The following is a 23,226-nucleotide window of genomic DNA, read 5'->3' as shown; positions in this document are numbered from 1 at the left end:
TTGAAAGCTGTTCTGTATGCCCAAAGTGCATCTTCCAACTTCCTAGCCCAATCCTTTCTTGTGCTACCTACTATTTTTTCCAGAATTTTCTTTAGTTCCCTGTTTGCTAATTCTGTCTGCCCATTAGTCTGAGGGTGATATGGTGTGGCTACCTTATGAATAACTCCATATTTATGGAGAAGTTTCTCCATTTGTTTGTTACAAAAATGACCACCACCATCACTGATGAGACCCTTGGGCACTCCATATCTAGTAAAGATGTGCTTTTTTAGGAATTGAAGGACAATTTGTGCATCACAGGTAGTTGTGGCTATGGCTTCCACCCACTTTGAAACATACTCCACTGCTACCAAGATATATCTGAACGAATAAGAAGGAGGAAAGGGTCCCATGAAATCAATGCCCCATAGATCAAACAATTCTACTTCCAAAATGAAGTTCTGTGGCATCTCATTCCTTCTTGTTAATCCTCCTATTCTCTGGCATTCATTACATTGGTGGACAAACTCCCTGGCATCCTTGAAGATGGTTGGCCAATAGAAACCACTTTGTAATATTTTTGCTGCTGTTCTTTCTGGACCAAAGTGTCCACCATAAGCTGAGCCATGGCAATGCCATAATATATCTCTTGTTTCACTCTCAGGAACACATCTCCTGATTATTCCATCAGAGAACCTTTTGAACAAATAGGGTTCATCCCACAAGAACTTCCTTGCTTCATTGATTAGTTTCTTCACTTGTTGCTTGGTGAATTCTTGAGGTATCTTCCTCCCTACTTTGTAATTTGCTATATCAGCGAACCATGGTGTTTGTTGGATCAGCATAAGATGTTCATCTGGGAAGCTTTCATTCACAGGTAGTGAGGCCTTTTGAATTGTTTCTTGTGGCAGCCTTGACAAATGATCAGCAACTAGGTTTTCAGTGCCTTTCCTATCCCTTACCTCAATATCAAATTCTTGTAAGAGTAGAATCCACCTGATAAGTCTTGGTTTAGCATCCTGTTTTGACATCAAATACTTGAGAGCAGCATGATCAGTATAAACCACAATTTTAGATCCTATCAAGTACGATCTAAACTTATCAAATGCATAGACTACAGCCAACAATTCCTTCTCTGTTGTAGTGTAATTTTTTTGAGCCTCATTCAATACTTTACTTGCATAATATATGACATGATGCAAGTTTCCCTTCTTTTGTCCAAGTACAGCACCAATTGCAATATCACTTGCATCACACATGAGTTCAAATGGTAAGTTCCAATCCGGGGGTGTGATAATTGGTGCTGTTGTGAGTTTATGTTTTAAAGTTTCGAAAGCATGCTGGCAATTTTTATCAAAAACAAAAGGTTGATCAATCATCAAAAGGTTACTCAAAGGTTTGGCTATTTTAGAAAAATCTTTGATAAACCTTCTATAAAATCCTGCATGCCCGAAGAAACTTCTAACAGATTTCACATTAGTTGGTGGAGGGAGTTTTTCTATTATTTTCACTTTTGCCTTGTCAACCTTTATCCCTTTTCTTGAAACTTTATGGCCAAGAACAATCCCCTCAGGTACCATGAAATGGCACTTCTCCCAGTTCAAGACCAAATTAGTTTCTTGGCACCGTTTCAAAACAAGAGTTAGATGGTTTAGGCAAGTATTGAAATTATCACCAAAAACAGAGAAGTCATCCATAAAAACCTCTAAAAACTTTTCAACCATATCTGAGAAAATGGAAAGTATACACCTTTGAAAAGTGGATGGGGCATTGCATAATCCGAATGTCATTCTTCTATAGGCAGAAACTCCAACTGGGCATGTGAATGAAGTCTTTTCTTGGTCCTTTGGATCTACCACTATCTGATTATACCCAGAATACCCATCCAAGAAGCAATAATAAGCATGGCCAGCCAACCTTTCAAGCATTTGATCAATGAAAGGAAGTGGGAAATGATCTTTGCATGTGGCATCATTCAACCTTCTATAGTCAATACACATCCTCCACCCTGTCACAGTTCTTGTGGGAATGAGTTCACTCCTCTCATTAATGATGACTGTCATCCCACCTTTCTTTGGTACCACTTGGACTGGGCTTATCCATGAGTTATCGGAAATAGGATATATGATTCCTGCATTCCATAATTTCATTACTTCCTTCTGGATGACTTCCTTCATTACAGGATTTAGTCTTCTCTGAGGTTGAATTACTGCTTTGGAATTGTCTTCCAAAAGAATCTTATGCATGCATACTGTGGGGCTAATGCCTTTCAAGTCATCAATGGTCCATCCTAAAGCATCTTTGTGAGCTCTGAGAACGTCAAGAAGCTCTCCTTCTTCTTTCTTTGTCAAGGATGAATTAATGATCACTGGGAAGCTCTCTGAAGTGCCAAGAAATGCATATTTGAGATGAGGAGGTAATGGCTTCAGTTCCTGCTTTTGCACCTCTTTGTCTATGGAAGCTTCAGCTATATGTTCTTCTATTTTTTCTTGATTGTCTTTTTCTTGCTCATGTTGATTAATGTCTAACATTTCTTCCACCAGGCTCTCTATCATATCCACCCTCAAATGATCTTCCTGCTCAGGAGGGTGTTGCATTGACTTAAAAACATTTATGATCATTTGCTCATTGTGTACTCTGAAAATCATTTCTCCTTTTTCCACATCTATAATGGCTCTTGCAGTTGCTAAAAATGGTCTGCCCAAGATGATTGAATTGTTGCCTTCCTTGTCGGTATCTAGGATTACAAAGTCCGCATAAACTCTCCAACCTTTACTAGCAAATTTTCCACAATTCCATTTGGTGTCTTGATTGATCTGTCGGCCATGACAAGTGACATCCTGGTGGGTTTGAGTTCTTCTATGGCAAGCTTCTTCATCATGGACAAGGGCATTAAGTTGATACTAGCTCCAAGGTCACAGAGAGCTTTGTCCAAGGATAGTTTGCCTATGGTGCATGACACTACAAAACTCCCTGGATCCTTAAGCTTTGGTGGGATTCCTTTTTGGAGCACGGCGCTACATTCCTCATTAAGCATCACCGTTTCCTTTTCATTCCAATCTCTTTTCTTATTGATGAGCTCCTTTAAGAACTTGGCATATAGAGGCATTTGCTCCAATGCTTCAGCTAAAGGTATGTTGATTTCCAACTTCTTGAAAGTCTCAAGAAATTTGTGGAAATGATGATCCTTTGTCTCTTTGTGAAATCTCTGTGGATATGGTAGTGGTGGTGTTGAGCTCTTCTCCACTTGATGTTGTTTTGGATTTGGTTCTTCCATGATCTGCTTTCCTTTTTTGAGATTTTGTGGTTCGTTGTTTTCCTCCATGAGTTTTTCTGGGATATTCTTGCTTATCATGTCCTTGTTGATGGCTTCATCATTCTTTGTTGGCTCATTGTCATTATGCTTGGTTGCTCTTTGGTTAACATCCACTAACACTTTTCCACTTCTTAGTTGCACGACCTTGCATTCTTCCTTTGGGTTGGGAATGGTGTCACTTGGTAGTGAGCTTGATGGTTTTTCAACAGAAATCTGTTTGGAGATTTGCCCAATTTGCCTTTCCAAGTTCTTCATTGAAGCTTCTTGGTTCTTTGTTGTCAATTCTTAGTTTTTCATCATCTTCTCCATGAGCAGCTCTAGATTGGTAATCCTCTGGGATTCTTGTGAGATTGGTTGGTTTTGGGGTGTTGATGGATGATGATATGTGTTTTGATTTGTTGGGTGGTTATTAGGTGGATAGTGGTTAGAGTTGGGGTAATTATTTTGTGGTTTTCTGTATGTATTTTGGTTTGTGTTTGGCTGGGGGTTGTGGTTTGAGCTTTTCCAATTGTTCTGACTTGTGTTTCTTTGCCATGGTTGTTGGTTTTGATTATGGTTGTCTCCCCATCTGAGGTTGGGATGGTTCTTCCAAGAAGGGTTGTAAGTATCTCCATAGACTTCATTTGTTCCAGGATTTTGGTTGTGCATGTACTGGACTTGCTCTTGCTGTTGCTCCTCTTGAGTTTCTTCACTTTGCACCCAAGTAGTTGGTGGTTGGCTTGTGGCACTCACTGATGCAACTTGCAATCCATCAATCCTTTTGGCCATTTGCTCAAACTGTTGTTGAATCTGCTGCTGCATTATCTTGTTCTGAGCTAGAATTGAATCCACTCCTTCCAACTCCATTACTCCTCTTCTTTGTGATGGTTGGCGTTGTCTTTGATGAGCAAAGAAATATTGGTTATTGGCCACCATATCAATGAGGTTTTGAGCTTCCTCTGTAGTTTTCATGAGTTGCAAAGAGCCTCCAGCTGAATGATCAAGTGCTTCTTGAGCCTTAAGAGTGAGTCCTTTATAGAAGTTCTGCAACTTGTCCCACTCAGTGAACATCTCTGGTGGACATTTCCTCAATAGAGCCTTATATCTTTCCCATGCTTCATATAAGTTCTCAGCCTCCATTTGAGTGAACGTCTGAACCTCAGTCTTCAACCTTAGGATTCTTTGAGGGGGATAAAATTTGGCAAGAAACTTGCTCACCAAGTCATCCCAAGTGTTGATGCTTTCTTTTGGAAAGGTCTCTAGCCATTGAGTGGCTTTATCTCTGAGAGAAAATGGAAAGAGCAACAACTTGTAACTATCAGGAGGCACACCATTGGTTTTCATTGTGTCACAGATTCTTAAGAAGGTAGATAAATGTTGATTTGGATCCTCCAAAGGCCCTCCTCCAAAAGAACAATTGTTTTGAACCAAAGTGATAAGTTGTGGCTTTAGTTCAAAATTGTTTGCGTTAACATTGGGAGGAAGAATGCTACTTCCACAGTGTCTAGCATTTGCAAATGTATATGAAGCTAGGACTCTTCGTTGTTGTTGGTTGTTGTTGGCCCCTTCTCCTGGTTGATTGAGATCTCCTTCCATTTCTTGGAATTCCTCCTCAGATTCTTCCTCTCCAATAACGTTCTTCCCTCTTTCAGCTCTTCTTATTCTTCGAAGAGTTCTTTGATCAATTTCAGAGAGGACAGGGGAAGATCTTCCTGTACCTGACATACAAACACACAACAATAAACACACAAACCCAGAAAGCCAATGAAACTTCAATCTATAGCTAGAATGAAGTTTTAGTTAGTTTAAGCAAAAATTCAAACAGTTAGTGTGTTAGTCAAAATTAGAGAAACAGAAAAGAAAAAGTGCTTAATCTAGATCTCCACTTCACTTAATCATTGTCAATCTATTTCAATCCCCGGCAACAGCGCCAAAAACTTGATGGTGTTTTTGTGGAAAAACGAATTTCCAACACACAAATCCAACCGGCAAGTGTACCGGGTCGCATCAAGTAGTAATAACTCACAAGAGTGAGGTCGATCCCACAGGGATTGATGGATCAAGCAACTTTAGTGGGTGATTAGTTTAGTCAAGTTAACATTGAAGTGAATTTGGATGAAGTGTAGCCAACAGAAAGTAAATGGCAGGGAATTAAAAGTGCAGAATAATTAAATTACTAAAACTTAAATTGCAAGAAACGTAAATTGCATCAAAAGTAAAGGGGTTGGGTGCTGGAAATTAAAGAGAGCAATAGATTAAGCAACTAGAAATTTAAATTGCAGAAAATGTAAATGTACAGGAAATTAAATCAAGCTCAATGTGAATAAAGATGTGAAAGTGGAGAATGCAGGAAAGGAAATTGCAGAAAAGTAAATGTAGCAGAAGAGGAATGAAACAGAAAGTAAAATGCAGCTCAATTTCAATAGCTAAAGGAAAGTTGAAGATCTCAGGGGTGGAGGAGACTAGAAAACAAGTCTAGATCTCAATCCCTTCCTTGATCAAAGTAGAAAGCAAATTGAAGAAGAAAGAAAGATGAAAGCCGTAGAGAAAAACTTGGATCCAAACTCAATTCACTGAATTATGCAGAAAATCAACAAAGAGCAATCTTAGATCAAGAATGAAACAGAATTCCTTCAAATCTCAATCCAAGATTCAAGCAGAAAGGAAAATTAAAAGAGAGAGCTATCAAATCCTAACACTCCTTAGTGAGCTCCCCCATTGCATGCGGCACACTTTCCCTTCCTTTGACCACGCTTCCTTCTCCTTGGGTCACGCTTTCTTTAGGCCACGCTTTTCTCTTTTATTCTTTTCTTCACCTGAAATAAACCAAAACAACCACTCCAAGTATCACTAAATTCATAAGGCTTATAAATCAATTAAAATTCAATTAAAATTAGCTTAAACCTCATGAATTAACATTAATTTTATGGTGGTTGCTTGATTTAGAGAAGTTATGCATTTTCACTCCAAATCACTTACTTAGGAAGCAAGAAAGTGCATAAAGACTAACAAAACAAGTGAAATTAGCTTGAAAAATGGGTATATGATGACTTGTCATCAGGTATACAAACTCATACTCTTTCTGTTTGCTCTGAGGGATAGAGCAAAGCTTTGGCTAGATTTTCAACCCAAGGAGAGTTTGGATACTTGGGAAAAGGTTGTTATTCGGTTTCTTACTAAATTCTTCCCACCAAAGAAGCTTACTAAGCTTAGGATGGAGGTTCAGACCTTCAAGCAGAAGGATGGTGAGACCCTCTATGAAGCTTAGGAGAGGTACAAGTTGCTGACTAGGCAATGCCCTCCGGACATGTTCTCCAAATGGACCCAACTAGATATCTTTTATGAAGGATTGGGTGAGATGTCCAAAATATGCTTAGATAATTCTGCAGGTGGTTCATTGCACATGAAGAAGACACCTGAGGAGACTATTGAGCTTATTGAATTGGTTGCTAGCAATCAATATTTGTATTCATCTAACAAAAATTCTGTGAACTCTGAGACTTCTCAGAAGAAAGGTGTGTTGGAAATGGACGCTCTTAATGCTATTCTTGCTCAGAATAAGCTTATGTCTCAGCAAATAAGCCTACTTACTCAACAGATGAGTGGCATGCAAGTCTCAGCTATCAACACCCAAAATCCACCTCAAGAGGTCCCCTATGACATGACAGGTAATTTTATGCAAAATGATAATTATAATTATGCTCAATCCTCTTCTGAACAGGTCAATTACATGGGGAGTGGTCCTAGAAATCCCAATAATGATCCGTACTCTCAGACATACAATCAGGGATGGAGAAATCACCCAAAATTTGGGTGGAGAGACCAACCTCAGAGACATCAAAATTTCAACAATAATTCTCAGGGCGACTTCCAACAGAGCAATCACAATAACCGCCAATTTCAGACTCATCAACAGCAACCACCTCAGCAGGCAAACTCTAAATCCCAAGAAGATTCTAACTGGAAGATGATGAAGAGTTTTATGCAGAAAACCAGAGCTTCTATTAGGAATCTGGAGGTGTAAATGGGTCAACTGAGCAAGCAAATACCTGAGAAGTCTACAGGTACCTTTCCAGGTGATACAGTGGTAAACCCAAGAGAAGATTGCAAGGTCCTTGAATTGAGAAGTGGTAAAGTGGCTGGATCTGAGACCAAAGTCAATGAGAAGTCAATTGAAAAAGAAGCTCCAAAGGAGAAGGAGGAAGAAGTAGACCACGCCCTTCCTAAGCGTGCAGACAACCCATTCTCTGATTCTCTTGACACTTATCCTACCTTGCCAAAAGTTCCAGAATACAAGCCAAAAATGTCATATCTTCAGAGACTTCAGAAGGCTTCCAAAGAAAAGCAGTTTTCTAAATTTTTGGATGTCTTCAAGAAGTTACAGATCAACATCCCTTTTGTAGAGGCTCTTGAGAAAATGCCTCTCTATGCAAAATTTATGAAAGAATTGTTGACCCACAAGAGGAATTGGAAGGAACAAGAAACAGTGGTGTTAACCAAGGAATGCAGTGCCATTATTCAACATAAAATTCCTGAGAAGATGCCAAATCTAGGGAGCTTTGTGATTCCTTACACCATTGGAGATGTCACCATTTAGAGAGCTTTATGTGACCTTGGAGCTAGCATCAATCTCATGCCACTTTGAGTAATGAAAAAGCTTCAAATTGAGGAGGTAAAACCCACTCGTATTTCTCTTCAACTTGCTGATCTCTCTATTAAATTACCTGTGGGTGTTGTTGAAGATTTACTTGTTAAAGTAGGACCATTCATTTTTCCTGTTGATTTTGTGATATTAGACATGGAATAGGAGGTAAAATGCTCTATTATAATTGGAAGATCCTTTTTAGCTATAGGTAGAGCTCTGATTGATGTGCAAAATGGTGAATTAACCCTGAGGGTCAATGAAGAACAGGTGGTCCTTCATATTTTTGAAGTTCTTAAGCACCCTAATGATTCTGAAGGGTGTATGAAAATAGATGCTATTGAACCACTTATTCAAGAAGTACTGGAAGCTGAGGTACTTGATGATATTCTGGATCCTAGTTCTGAATATGAATTAGTTGAAGTTGATGATTCACCACCCCAGAAGGCTGTGGTTTACACGCCTAAAGCAGAAGAGGAAGCCCCCAAGCTTGAGCTCAAATCCTTACCTCCTTCTCTGAAATATGTGTTTTTGGGTGAGAATGACTCACATCCAGTGATTATTAGCTCTTCCTTGAAGCCTGAAGAGGAAGAGGCGCTTATTTCAGTGCTCAGGAGCCATAAAATAGCTCTTAGGTGGACCATTGGTGACTTGAAGGGGATTAGTCCAACCAAGTGTATGCACAAGATCCTCCTTGAAGATGATGCTAAACTAGTTGTGCAACCACAAAGGAGACTCAATCCAACCATGAAACAGTGGTCCAAAAAGAGGTAATGAAATTATGGGAAGCAGGTATTATTTACCCTATTTCTGACAGTCCTTGGGTAAGTCCTGTGCAGGTAGTCCCCAAGAAAGGAGGGATGACAGTGATCAAGAATGATAAGAATGAGCTCATTCCTACAAGAACAGTCACATGATAGAGAATGTGTATAGACTACAGGAGGCTCAACACTGCTACAAGGAAGGATCACTTCCCCCTGCCTTTCATTGATTAGATGCTTGAGAGGTTAGCTGGTCATGCATTTTATTATTTTTTAGATGGATATTCTGGTTATAATCAAATTGCAGTGGACTCTCAAGATCAAGAGAAGACAGCATTCACATGCCGCTTTGGAGTATTTGTTTACAGGAGAATGTCATTTGAATTTTGCAATGCTCTAGCAACTTTTCAGAGGTGTATGCTTTCAATTTTTTCTGACATGATTGAAAAGTTCATTGAGGTATTTATGGATGACTTTTCTGTCTTTGGTAATTCTTTTGAATCCTGCCTTAAGCATTTATCTCATGTCTTGAAACGGTGTCAAGAATCAAACCTTGTTTTAAATTGGGAAAAATGTCATTTTATGGTTACAGAAGGTATTATTCTTGGACACCGGATTTCAAGTAAGGGGATTGAAGTTGAAAAAGCAAAGGTAGAGGTAACTGAAAAATTACCACCACCAGCTAATGTTAAGGCAGTCAGAAGTTTCTTGGGTCATGCAGGATTTTATAGAAGATTTATAAAGGATTTTTTAAAAATTGCTAAACCATTAAGCAACATGTTGGTTGTTGGTGTTCCTTTTGTCTTTGATTCTGATTGCCTGCATGCTTTTGAAATTCTGAAAGCAAATCTTATCTCTGCTCCCATTATAGCTCCCCCTAACTGGGATCTACCTTTTGAATTGATGTGTGATGCTAGTGACTTTGCTATAGGAGCTATTTTAGGACAGAGACATGGTAAGCTTGTACATGTCATTTACTATGTTAGCCGTGTATTAAATGATGCCCAAAAGAATTACACAACTATAGAAAAAGAATTATTAGCTATTGTGTATGCTGTTGATAAGTTTAGTTCCTATTTGATTGGTTCTAAGGTTATTATTTATACTGATCATACTGCTTTGAAGTACCTTCTAACCAAACAGGATTCTAAACCAAGATTAATTAGATGGGTGTTGCTCCTTCAGGAGTTTGATATTGAGATAAAAGATAAGAAAGGGTTAGAAAATCAAGTAGCTGACCATCTCTCTAGGATTGAACCTAAAGCAGGAGTACAACCACCCACAGCTGTGACAGAGATGTTTCTAGATGAACAATTGTTCCTCATTCAGCAGGCTCCATAGTTTGTAGACATTGCAAATTATAAAGCCATGAATTTTATTCCAAAGGAGTACAGCAGGCAATAAGTAAAGAAGCTGTTGACTGATGCAAAGTACTATATCTGGGAGGAACCATATCTTTTTAAGAGGTGTTCAAATGGCATAATCCAGAGATGTGTCCCAGATGAGGAAAAACAGTAGATTCTTTGGCACTGTCATGGTTATGATTATGTAGGCCACTTTGGTGGTGAAAGGACAGCTACAAAAGTCCTTTAGAGCGGGTTCTACTGGACGACTCTCTTCAGGGACTCAAGAGCATTTGTGAAGCACTATGACAGATGTGAAAAAGCTACAAATCTCCCTGCCAACCATGAAATGCCACAGCAAGGGATTCTCGAGGTTGAGTTGTTTGATGTGTGGGGTATTGATTTCATGGGACCTTTTCCACCCTCGCATTCAAACAACTATATTCTAGTGGCAGTTGACTATGTGTTCAAGTGGGTGGAAGCTGTGGCTCTACCCACCAATGATGCCAAGGTGGTACTGAGCTTTCTTCAGAAATATATCTTTAGCCGGTTTGGTGTTTCAAGGACACTCATTAGTGATGGTGAAAGTCACTTATGCAACAGACAGCTGGACTCTCTTTTGCAGAGAAATGGAGTCCGTCATAAAGTGGCAACCCCCTATCACCCTCAAACAAGTGGACAGGTTGAAGTTTCCAATAGGAAACTCAAAAGGATTCTAGAGAAGACCATCAGTATTTCAAGAAAGGACTGTTCTAGGAAACTTGATGATGCTCTCTGGGCATACCAGACAGCGTACAAGACTCTCGTTGGCATGTCCTCTTATTAGTTGGTCTATGGCAAAGCCTGTCACTTGCCAATTGAACTGGAGCACAAAGCCTACTGGGCAATTAGGTATCTAAACCTTGATTCAGAAGCTACAAAAATTAAGCGAATGATTCAGTTAAATGAGCTTGATGAATTCAGATACTCACCCTATGAGAATGCCAAGCTCTATAAGGAGAAAAATAAGCTATTGCATGACAAGAAGATTGTCATCAGAGTCTTTGAGTCAGGACAGAGAGTGCTTCTGTACAATTCAAGGCTCAAACTCTTTCCCAGGAAGCTGAAATTCCGGTGGTCAGGACCATTTGTAGTTACCCGAGCTTCACCATATGGTCATGTGGAAATACAGGAAGAGAATTCTGATAGAAAATTTACAGTGAATGGCTAGAGGTTGGAGCACTATCTTGGAGGCGATATTGATCGCCAGAGGTCCGCTCATCTACTGAATTAGCAGAACTGACAGTCATGCTAGTGACGCTAAAGAAGCGTTTGTTGGGAGGTAACCCGATAAATTTGTATCCTTAGTACTTTTCATAGTAGTAGTTTTCTTACTTGTTTGATTTTTTATTGAGTTTTTACTGTTTTTCAAATCATGCAGCTATCTTAGAACAGGAGCCGGACACAAACAAGAGAGAGAGAGAGAGAGAGAGAGAGAGAGAGAAGAAGAAGCACACGACGCGCAAGCGTCAGATTGGTGTGCATGAAAAATAAAAAAAAAACAGAGAGTTGCACGAGAGTGGCGCAGAAATGATGCCTTTCACACAAACAAGCCCACGCGTACGAATACCCCACGCGTGCATGTCATTGGTGATTTTGGCACTCCACGCGTACGCGTTAGTGACGCGTATGCGTGACCTTGAAATTTGATGTAAATAAGTGTTTGGACAGAGAGTTGTGTTGGCTTGGGGCTGGAAGTGTGCTAGAAGCACAAAACTGGTTCACGCGTACGCGTCCCTGACGCATGCGCGACATTTGCATAAATGGCCATCCACGCGTGTGCGTGCATGATGCGCATGCGTCGATTGAAAATGTTGGTTCCCAAGCCACGTGAACAGAGAGTTGTGCGTGCGCGCGGCTGGCTTCTCGTGAATCGCACAAATCCAAGGGCATGCGGACGTGTGCCTGACGCTCACGCATCATTAATGAGAATTCGCGACCCATGCGTACGCGTGCCGTACGCGTACGCATTGCTTGTGCCGCACAACTACATTAATTCGCCACCCAGTTTTAATTTTCTTTTTCCATCTTCCAATCCTAATTCTCTCTTATTCTTTTATCCTTTTCTTTTTCTTTCATCATAATATTTGTCTCTTTCTATTTTCAGCTCTTCCTTGCTTGAGGACAAGCAAACCTTTAAGTTTGGTGTTGACGCTCCGCTTAAGGATTTTCTCTTTGTTTTTATGGCACCAAAAGGGAGGCAAATCATCTTCACGGAGGAGCACAACTTGAAGAATAAAATGACCGATAGGATAACTAAGGTGGTTGAGTTCCTTTCATTCTATATTCCTTCCCAATTTTACTATATTATGTTCCAGTTTTCTGCTATTTTGCTTTGTTTATTGCATGACCCATTATTAGCTAGAGCCCTAGGTTCCATTTTAGTTTTCTCTTAATTGTTTGAATTCTGAAAAGATGTCTCATGTATTGTCCCACTGAGCTTGAAATAAAAAAAAAGAAAGAAAGAAGAAAAAAGAGTGTAATGCATGAGAAATTAAGTTTAATTTTAAGAATAGTCTCATTTATTCAAATGTGGTGGTATTAATTGTAATTCTGAATGCATGACATGAACAATGCATTGTCGAATTTGAATCAAAGGATGTTGATGTATAAGGAACAGGAATTTAGAGAACTATTATGATTTCTCTGAAATTACTGAAAGTTTAACCCTTGAAGCAAAAGAAACAGCAAAAGAAAAACAAGAGCAAGGTCCAAGGCTCTGAGCATCAATGGCTAGGGAGGTCAGACATGATTAAAAGCTCAAAGAGTTGTTTCTCTAGTCACATGCTTGTGGTGTTCCTGTGTCAAGTAATCCTTGAGACAAAACATTTAGAGTCAAGATCAATTGCAGAGTACGCCAAAGGCTTTGAGCACCACTGTCTGGGAGTAACTAAAAAAATTTTAGAACTTAAAGAAAGTTCCCTAGTTAAGTGCTTGTGGTGTTTCTGTGTCAAGTAAAGCTTGAGACAAAACATTTAAAGTCACGGCTAGGCTCAAGGTGCAAAGCACCAGAAAAAAAATTGTTGTGTTCAAGGATTAAATTGAAGTACAAAAGATCAGAGAATTCATATATTATCCGGATTCTAATTCCGAATAACAGTGACATCCTTCTGATTCAAAGGAAAGTGAGATGCCAAAACTATTCAGGATTGCAGTTGTAAACCCCACTATAAGAAGAGACATGAGCTTAATCGAACTCTCATTCTCATGCAAATTCACATCCTAAGCCTATATTAATTTTGGTTGCTTGAGGACAAGCAACAATTCAAGTTTGGTGTTGTGATGCGTGAGAATCTTTCCTATCTTTTCCTAGTGAATTTGCATCTAAATTGTTGAGTTTAATAAAGAATTATTTATCTTTTAGCCAATATGGATGCTACTTTGAGTCTTTTGCAATTTTGTTTATTCTAGATAGCATTCGACTGGATTTGATGGAGTTTCTGCAGCACAAGGATCAAAGGAGATGGCAGCGAGGAGCGACGCGTATGCGTGACTGACGCATGCGTGTGATTTGGAGCTTTCCATGGCGACGCGTCCGCATGATTGACGCGTATGCATGATTTGAAGATTTGCTCAGCGACACATACACATGACTGACGCGTATGCGTGACATGCGCCACGTGCAGAAAACGCAGAAAAAAGCTGGGGGCGATTTCTGGGCTGTTTTGACCCAGTTTCCAGCCTAGAAAACACAGATTAGAAGCTGCAGAATGGACGAAACAAGTGGTCTCCATCCATCAATTGAATACTTGCTGATTATTTGATTAATTCTGATTTAAATTTAAATATTATTTTAGGGAAAGATATTATTTTAATTTCAGAAATTAGATTTTTAAATTTATTAGGATTAGATATAAAAAGAAGAAACTTTTCTTCCGGGAAAGAGGAGATTCCAGACTACCAAAATACATTTTATCAGAATCTTAGTTTTCTCTCTGAACCATGAGCAACTAAACCTCCATTGTTAAGGTTAGGAGCTCTGTCTATTTGCGGATTGATTCTACTACTTTTTCCATTTTAATTTATGTACTGATTTATAAATTTAAGACATGTTTTCGTTCTTTATCTTGTGAATTTGGGTGGAACGGAAGTATAACCCTCTTTCTAATTGAGTTCTTGTATAACTTGGAAAAGCTCTTTACTTGAACAACAGCTTAAAAACAATTTCTCCTAAATTTTAATTATCTGGATTTAACAGGACACGTGACATATAATCCTCTTATTTTTGGATAATTAGGATTTTTGTGGCATATAAACTGAAATTTGATCATGCAGCTTCTAATTGGAATTAATTGACCAAGGAATTGGCGATTGATGAATTTTAGAGGAGACTAGGAAGGTCTAAGGAATTAGGGTCTAGTCACATATAGTTTGCCATGAATTAAATCTTGCATAATTAAAATAGTTAGTAAGAAAAATCAATCCGGAAAATAGATAACTGTGAAGCCTTAATTGTTTCTCCATATATTATTCCCAACTTATTTATCTGACTTTCTTTAATATTCTTTATATTGTTTAATATCTTTTGAACTCTCAAACATACTATTCTGTTTATCTAACTAAGTAATTTAATCAACCATTGTTGCTTAATCCATCAATCCTCGTGGGATCGACCCTCACTCACCCGAGGTATTTCTTGGTACGACCCGGTGCACTTACTAGTTAGTTTGTGGGTTATAAATACCGCATCATTGTTGCTTTATCTTTGTATCTTATTAATCTCCTTAATCTTCCTGCAAAGAATTCCATTTCATCATGTGTTATGCTATCATTAGATTCTTCTTCTTTGACCATCATTCTTGACTTTAATATTACACTTTTCTTTTTATCATCTCTGTCTTAAGACATGTGGGTAGGTTCATAGGCCAATAGATTGCCTTGTAGCTCATTATAGATATTTTTTTTTAAATTATTCCTCTCGAAAATGGTTGTGCCTTTTACTTTCTATTTCTTAGTAGGATTTCTCAAAATCCTTCTCACTAGAGTTTCTTCGGAATAAATCTTTTTCATAGCGTCCATCAATGCTTTCATCCTCCTTCTTGAAGAACATCTCGTACTCCTTCATCAGCATGTCTATTCTTGTCTTTTTTACTTGTTTTGTTCCTTCATGGAAGAGTTGCAGCTTGTCCCAAATTTTTTTTGGCAATTTTGCATCTTGAAATTTTTTTGAACTCTTCAAAACTAACAGTACAATGCATTAGCTTGATTGCATTGGCATTGAGTTCAACTTTCTTCTTTTCATTCTCTGTCCACTCGTTATCTTCCTTTGGCACCACTTCTCCATCAGCATTTTACTTTGTCAGAACATCAGGTCCGTTGATAATAATCTTTCAAATGTCATAGTCGATTGGTTGCACGAAGATCCATATTCTCTCCTTCCACTGTGAGTAGTTGTAACACCCTAATTTTTAGCACGTCATGATCGTACCAAAAGTAAGGTGTTACAAACCTGATTTTCTTTATTTTCTATTTAATATTAAGCCTTTATGTTGATATTGCACTTCAGTTTATAAGAAAATTTCAGAAAATAAATTTTAGTAATTAAAATCACATAATTATTAATAATAGATGCCATACAATTAAATTCAATGTAAAACTCAAATACAATACCTATCCCTCTGGATAAAATAAAAACCCTGAAGCAACAAGGGCGAGGGAACTCTATAAAAACAACAGGAATCACAAGTAAATCTACTAATCGTCTGCAGCTTCTTACTGAATCTCTGAACCTATGTCACTGAAAGCGTGGAAGATTTGGTGAGAACAAACCACACGTTCTCAGTAGGGATTGGGAATACCGTAAAAATAATGAATTCAATGCAAATAATTAACTTACTTAGTAAAAATATTTTGTTAAACCTTTGGAAATACTTTTATCTCTACTTCAGATAAACAATTACTTTTCTTTAAATTTCTTAACTCAAAATAGATTTTAATCACAAAATTAGTCATATTTCAATCATAACATCTCATAATCAACCACGGCCCTAGGCCCAAGCAACTCAATCAACCACTAATTCATCACAATCCAACCAATTTTTAGCCACAAACACAAGTAAGAAGGTTCAAACACAATCAAGCAGTTATATCAAGTAGAACAATTAGCAATTAAATGTAACTATTCACATAGGCAAACCAATTATAATATGCACACCCAAACAATGTCATATAAATGCATATGATGCATGCCTGTCCCTAATGCAGGCCATAAGCTCATGTGTCGGTTGCCTACCCCCTCTCGACATTACCAGGGCACAAGTCACAGATATGGCTTTCCAGATGTATACAGTGTGCTTATAAGTCGTACGGCTAGGCCGCATACAGTGAGACTTTCCAAATTAATAAGCGTACATCTGGAAAATAGTTCTCAGTGTGTGGGCGTCTCCACTTTACATTTGGCACTAAGGCCCAAACAATATCACATCTGCTCTCCTGTGGCAGACATTTCATTAATTTAATATATTTCTTTAATCTTTGTTTTCTGCTCTCCTGTGACAGAGATCCTTTTAGTTAATATATTCTTTAAATCCTTGTCCCCTGCTCTCCTATGGCAGAGATTCCTTTTCTTAAAAAAACCGAGCTCAAAACAACACTTAAAACAAAATATCTCCTTACAAAATTGGATTTAAAACATGATATTTTTCTTATTAAATCGAGTTTAAAAAATAGAACACACCTTTTCTCAACTAAATAAATCTCAAATAATTTAATTTTCTAAAACCAAATCTTTTAAAATAACTTTTCAAATAAAACCTCAGATTTTATAAAATTTCGGCAGCACTTCTCCTAAAACTCGGGCTTAGCCACCCTTTTCGGGTCCCAACTGAATCATTTTCAACCTCTTTTCAATCAAAAAATAAAAACAGATTTTAATCACAAATTAGTCATACTAACCATCTCTCAACCACATAGTCATATTTCAACCACAACATCTCATCTCAATACATCCGTGAACTAACAGCTTAAGTAAGGGATTCAAAGCAACATACAAATAAGTCAAACAGCACAATCACAGAGAAGTAATACAAGCAAATACAACCAAATTCATCATTCAGTCATTCCAAACAATCTTAAATTATTTACAAATACCCACTAGACTTCCATGGTATTCATATTTAAAACAGTTAATTTCAAAATAAAATCCCCTACCTCCGATGAAATCAAAGTCAACGAAAATTCTGGAGGAGCTTTTTGACCGAGTTACTGAAGAAGAAAATGTCAGAAATTGCCTGTGCCTCCTAGAACTCCAATTGGCCGAACTCATGGGGAAGAGGAGCTACGTCACCGTCAACATCTACCAGACAAAAATAACACGTGTAGAGGAGGAAGATACGAACACTTTTACCGGATTAGATTTTCACTTAGAGTTATGAATCTCGAGAAATCGAAGTTGGAATTTCATCAGGGGTTCACGGTTTTCTTTCTCTCCCTCGGCTCTTTGATTTCTTTTTTTTCTTCAAAGCATGAGCAACCATGCGTGTATAAGGATGACTAATGGAATAAAAGCAAACATGTGTCAATTATGTATGTATATGATTATATATAAACATGCCACGTTTGGCTTTTGCTTGTTTTTGTTTCCTTAGGCTTCGGCCACTAATATAATCATATACATACATAATTGACACATGATCGTACCAAAAGCAAGGCATTACGGACCTGATTTTCTTTATTTTTTATTTAATATTGAGCCTTTACGTCGATATCGCGTTTCAGTTTATAAGAAAATTTCAGAAAAGTAATTATTTATCTGAAGTAGAGATAAAAGAAAATGGATTAGTAATGCCTTACTTTTGGCACGATCATGACGTGCTAAAAGTTAGGGTGTTACATTATGGTATCAGAGCAGTTCGTTCTCGTTAGAGCCTTGGGAATGGACTGACTATGCTTTATTGCATACTCTGAGTGTTTGTCATGCAGTAGGACTTGTCCCACTAACAAGAGTTTGAGTTTCAAATGCATGATTGTCTATTGATTAATGCTGTTAGTCGACCGTTGCATCTCTCATTGTATTAGGTCTGGCCAACTTAATACTAATGATTCATGTATATGGAAACACTAATGAACTATCATAGACGAAGTAGAAGTAATAGGTAATGTGAATCGTAAATTTTGGGAACGTTAGCAGTTAATTTCTTGATGTTACTCGGTTTCGTATCTGTTCTTTCATGGTTTGCCTTGAGGTTCTAGTTCGAGATTTCTTTTCCTGAAGAGAGTTAACTGATTATTCTCCAACCCTATTTGCTTGTTCATATGCTTTCTCATTCGATCCTGATTGCATATGTCTTCTTAAATTTCTTGGATATCTGCCTTGTATTATTTAAACTCCTCTTCTTGACTAGTATATTCTTTGATGTAATTTGGATTTGTTTAATGTGTAAAACCCGGTTAATTAACGGCTAATTAACCCATAAATGAGAATTTATTCTAGAAAGCCTAAAATGTGATTTTTATGGCTTAATATAATAGAGGAGATTGAGACGAGAATTTTGGTACCAATTTTATAGAATTTGGACCAAGATTGGACTGAACGGGCCAAACCGGGCCAACCAGACCCAAAGTGGGTCCTTGGCCCAACTAAACTAAACCAAAACCCTAGTTTTCAGCACTCTCTCTCCTCACACAACACTAATCATTCATAACCATTTGAATCTGCCTGACTGAGATTTACAAGATGACCATAGCTTGCTTCATACCAACAATCTCGTGGGATCGACCCTTACTCGCGTAAGGTTTATTACTTGGACGACCTAGTGCACTTGCTGGTTAGTTGTGCGAAGTTGTGATAAAGAGTTGAGATTGCAATTGAGCGTACCATGTTGATGGTGCCATTGATGATCACAATTTCGTGCACCAAGTTTTTGGCGCCGTTGCCGGGGATTGTTTGAGTTTGGACAACTGACGGTTCATCTTGTTGCTTAGATTAGGTATTTTTCAGAATTTTTAAGAATGAATTCTAGTGTTTCAAGGTGATGTTCTTATCATCACCAAAGCTGATTGATCTTCATCAATTTAGCTCTTGAATGCAATGTCCTGCTGAAACTTGGCTAGCCATGTCTAATTCCTTTATACTAAAGCTTTAGACTAACATTGCATGATTCCTGGAATTCTTATTAAAAATTTTGAATTTCTTTATTTTCTTTTCCATATAATTTTCGGAAAAAACCAAAAAAATTACAAAATCATAAAAATCAAAAATATTTCTTGTTTGAGTCTAGTGTCTCACTTTAAGTTTGGTGTCAATTGCATGTTTCTGTTCTTCTTGCATTCATTCATGTGTCTTCATTGATCTTCAAGTTGTTTTTGATGATTTACTTGCTCTGATCTTTAAATTTTCTTGTTTTGTGTGTTTTGTTGTTTCTCATATGCATTCTCAATTTGTTAGTGTCAGTAGTATACAAACTTTTAAGTTTGGTGTCTTGCATGCATTGTTCATTTGATTTTAGTTGCATTTTGATTTTTCCTCATCATTAAAAATCCAAAAAATTTTTAATTTGTGTCTTTTCAAGTCAATAATGCAGAGAATTGAAGATTCAGAATATACAGCAGAGGAATTACACAGAAAAAGTTGGGCGTTCAAAATGCCCAATGAAGAAGGAAAACTGGCATTTAAACGCTAGCCAGGGTACCTGGTTGGGAGTTTAATGCCCAAAAAGGTAGCATTTTGGGCATTAAACGCCAGAATGGATACCATTCTGGGCGTTTAACGCCAGGATGGCACAAGAGGGAAGATTTTGTTTTTAATTCAAATTTTTTTCAAGTTTTCATAATTTTTCAAAATCAAATCTTTTTCAAATCATATCTTTTCAATCATATATTTTCAAAATCAATTTCTTTCCATTTTCAAAAATACTTGCTAACAATTAATGATTTGATTCAACATTTCAAGTATGTTGCCTTTTCTGTTGAGAAAGGTTTAATGTTTGAATCATATCTTTTCTTGTTGGCCAAGTCATTGATTTTTAAAAATCAAATCTTTTTAAATTGTTTTTCAATCATATCTTCTCAATCATATCTTTTTAAAACCATAACTTTTCAATCATATCTTCTTAATCACATCTTTTTCAAAATAGTTTTCAAATCATATCTTTTTTATTTCCAATTTCAAAATCTTTTTCAAAAATTACTTAATTTCTTTCCCACTCTTGGTTTTCAAAAATCAATTACCATTTTTCAAAATTTCTTTTAATTAATTCACTTTAATTTTCGAAAATTTCTTCCCCTCTTCTCACATCCTTCTATTTATGGACTAACATATGCAATTCGAACTCTATCTTTCTAAGTTCGAATTCTTCTACCTCTTCCTTCTATTTTTCTTTTTCTTTGACACCTCAAGGAATCTCTATACTGTGACATAGAGGATTCCATATTTTCTTATTCTCTTCTCTTTCATATGAGTAGGAGCAAGGACAAAAGCATTCTTGTTGAGGCTGACACTGAACCTGAAAGGACCTTGAAGCGAAAGCTAAGAGAAGCTAAAGCCCTACTCTCTGTAGAGGACCTAACAGAAATCTTTAAACAAGAGGAAGACATGGCAGCCGAAAACAACAACAATGCCAACAATGCAAGGAAGGTGCTGGGTGACTTTACTGCACCTACTCCCGACTTCTATGGGAGAAGCATCTCTATCCCTGCCATTGGAGCAAACAACTTTGAGCTTAAACCTCAATTAGTTTCTCTATTGCAATAGAATTGCAAGTTCCATGGACTTCCATTGGAAGATCCTCATCAGTTTTTAGCTGAATTCTTGCAAATCTGTGACACTGTCAAGACCAATGGGGTTGACCCTGAGGTCCACAGACTTATGCTATTCCCTTTTGCTGTAAGAGACAGAGCTCGGATATGGTTGGACTCACAACCTAAAGAAAGCCTGAACTCTTGGGAAAAGCTAGTCAATGGCTTCTTGGCAAAGTTCTTTCCACCTCAAAAATTGAGTAAGCTTAGAGTGGAAGTATAAACCTTCAGACAGAAGGAAGGTGAATCCTTCTATGAAGCTTGGGAAAGATACAAACAATTGATCATAAAGTGTCCCTCTGACATGCTTTCTGAATGGAGCATCATAGGTATCTTCTATGATGGTCTGTCTCAACTGTCCAAGATGTCATTGGATAGCTCTGCTAGAGGATCTCTTCATCTGAAGAAGACGCCTGCAGAAGCTCAAAAAATCATTGAAATGATTGCAAATAACCAATTCATATACACTTTTGAAAGGAATCATGTGAACAATGGGACGAATTAGAAGAAAGGAGTTCTTGAGATTGATACTCTGAATGCTATATTGGCTCAGAACAAAATATTGACTCAGCAAGTCAATATGATTTCTCAAAGTTTGTCTGGAATGCAAGCTGCACCAGGCAGTACTAAGGATGCTTCATCTGAAGAAGAAGCTTATGATCCTGAGAACCCTTCAATGGAAGAGGTGAATTACATGGGAGAATCCTATGGAAACACCTATAATCCTTCATGGAGAAATCATCCAAATCTCTCATGGAAGGATCAACAGAGACCTCAACAAGGGTTCAACAACAATAATGGTGGAAGAAATAGGTTTAGCAATGGCAAGCCTTTTCCATCATCTTCTCAGCAATAGACAGAGAATTCTAAGCATAACTCCTCTGACTTAGCAACTATAGTCTCTGATCTAATCAAAACCACTCAAAGTTTCATAACTGAAACAAGGTCCTCCATTAGAAACTTGGAGGCACAAGTGGGTCAGCTGAGCAAGAAAGTTATTGAACTCCCTCCTAGTACTCTTCCAAGCAATACAGAAGAGAATTCAAAAGGAGAGTGCAAGGCCATTAACATGACCTACATGTCCGAATTTGGAGAGGAGGAAGAGGCAGTGAGCGCCACTGAGGAAGACTTCAATGGACGTCCACTGGCCACCAATGAGTTCCCTAATGAGGAACCATGGGAATCTGAGGCTCACACTGAGACCATAGAGATTCCATTGGATTTACTTCTGCCATTTATAAGCTCTGATGAGTATTCTTCCTCTGAAGAAGATGAAGATGTCACTGAAGAGCAAGTTGCTAAGTACCTTGGAGCAATCATGAAGCTAAATGACAAGTTATTTGGTAATGAGACTTGGGAGGATGAACCCCCTTTTCTCACCAAAGAACTGGCTGACTTGTCTAGGCAGAAACTACCTCAAAAGAGACAGGACGCTAGGAAGTTCTCAATACCTTGTATAGTAGGCACCATGACCTTCAAGAAGGCTCTGTGTGACCTAGGGTCAAGCATAAACCTCATGTCTCTCTCTGTAATGGAGAAGCTAGGGATCTTTGAGGTACAAGCTACAAGAATCTCACTAGAGATGGTAGACAATTCAAGAAAATAAGCTTATGGACTTGTAGAGGATGTTCTGGTAAAAGTTGAAAACCATTACATCCCTGCTGATTTCATAATCCTAGAGACTGGGAAGTGCATGGATGAATCCATCATCCTTGGCAGACCCTTCTTAGCCACAGCAAAGGCTGTGATTAATGTTGACAGAGGAGAATTGATCATTCAAGTGAATGAAGAATCCCTTGTGTTTAAGGCTCAAGGATATCCCTCTGTAACCATGAAGAGGAAGCATGAAGAGCTTCTCTCAAAACAGAGTCAAACAGAGCCCCCACAGTCAAACTCTAAGTTTGGTGTTGGGAGGCCATAACCAAATTCTAAGTTTAGTGTTGAACCCCCCCCCCACATTCAAACTCTAAGTTTGGTGTTGGGAGGTTCCAACATTGCTCTGAGTATCTGTGAGGCTCCATGAGAGCCCACTGTCAAGCTACTGACATTAAAGAAGCGCTTGTTGGGAGGCAACCCAATGTTATATTTATCTAATTCCCTTTGTTATTTTATATTTTCTGTAGGTTGATGATCATGGGAAGTCACAAAATCAATTGAAAAAGCAAAAACAGCATGAAAAATAGAAAGAAAAACAGCACACCCTGGAGAAAAACTTGCTAGCGTTTAAACGCCAGTAAGGGCAGCAAATGGGCGTTTAACTCCCAGTCTGGCACCATTCTGGGCGTTTAACGCCAGAAAGGGGCACCAGACTGGCGTTAAACACCAGGAAAGGGCAAGAAGCTGGCGTTAAATGCCAGAAATGGGCACCAGCCCGGCGTTTAACGCCAGAATTGGCATAAAGAGCATTTTTGCTCGCCACTTGGTGTAGGGATG

At 38.1% G+C, this 23,226-nt stretch overlaps 2 non-coding genes across 2 annotated transcripts; both read right to left on the bottom strand.

Moving 5' to 3' along the window:
- Window positions 1-6,479: 6,479 nt before the first annotated feature.
- LOC130977686 (small nucleolar RNA R71) lies at window positions 6,480-6,586 on the bottom strand. Its single transcript, XR_009085369.1, has one exon. It is a non-coding gene; the product is annotated as a small nucleolar RNA R71 (small nucleolar RNA).
- A 14,409-nt stretch (window positions 6,587-20,995) lies between these two features.
- On the bottom strand, window positions 20,996-21,103 carry LOC130978806 (small nucleolar RNA R71). The gene has a single exon (XR_009086419.1). It is a non-coding gene; the product is annotated as a small nucleolar RNA R71 (small nucleolar RNA).
- Window positions 21,104-23,226: the final 2,123 nt, after the last annotated feature.

This window comes from Arachis stenosperma, chromosome 4, assembly GCF_014773155.1.
Source record: "Arachis stenosperma cultivar V10309 chromosome 4, arast.V10309.gnm1.PFL2, whole genome shotgun sequence".
NCBI lineage: Eukaryota > Viridiplantae > Streptophyta > Magnoliopsida > Fabales > Fabaceae > Arachis > Arachis stenosperma.
The sequence above is the reverse complement of the archived record's forward strand: the minus strand, read 5'-3'. Positions and strand labels throughout refer to the sequence as shown.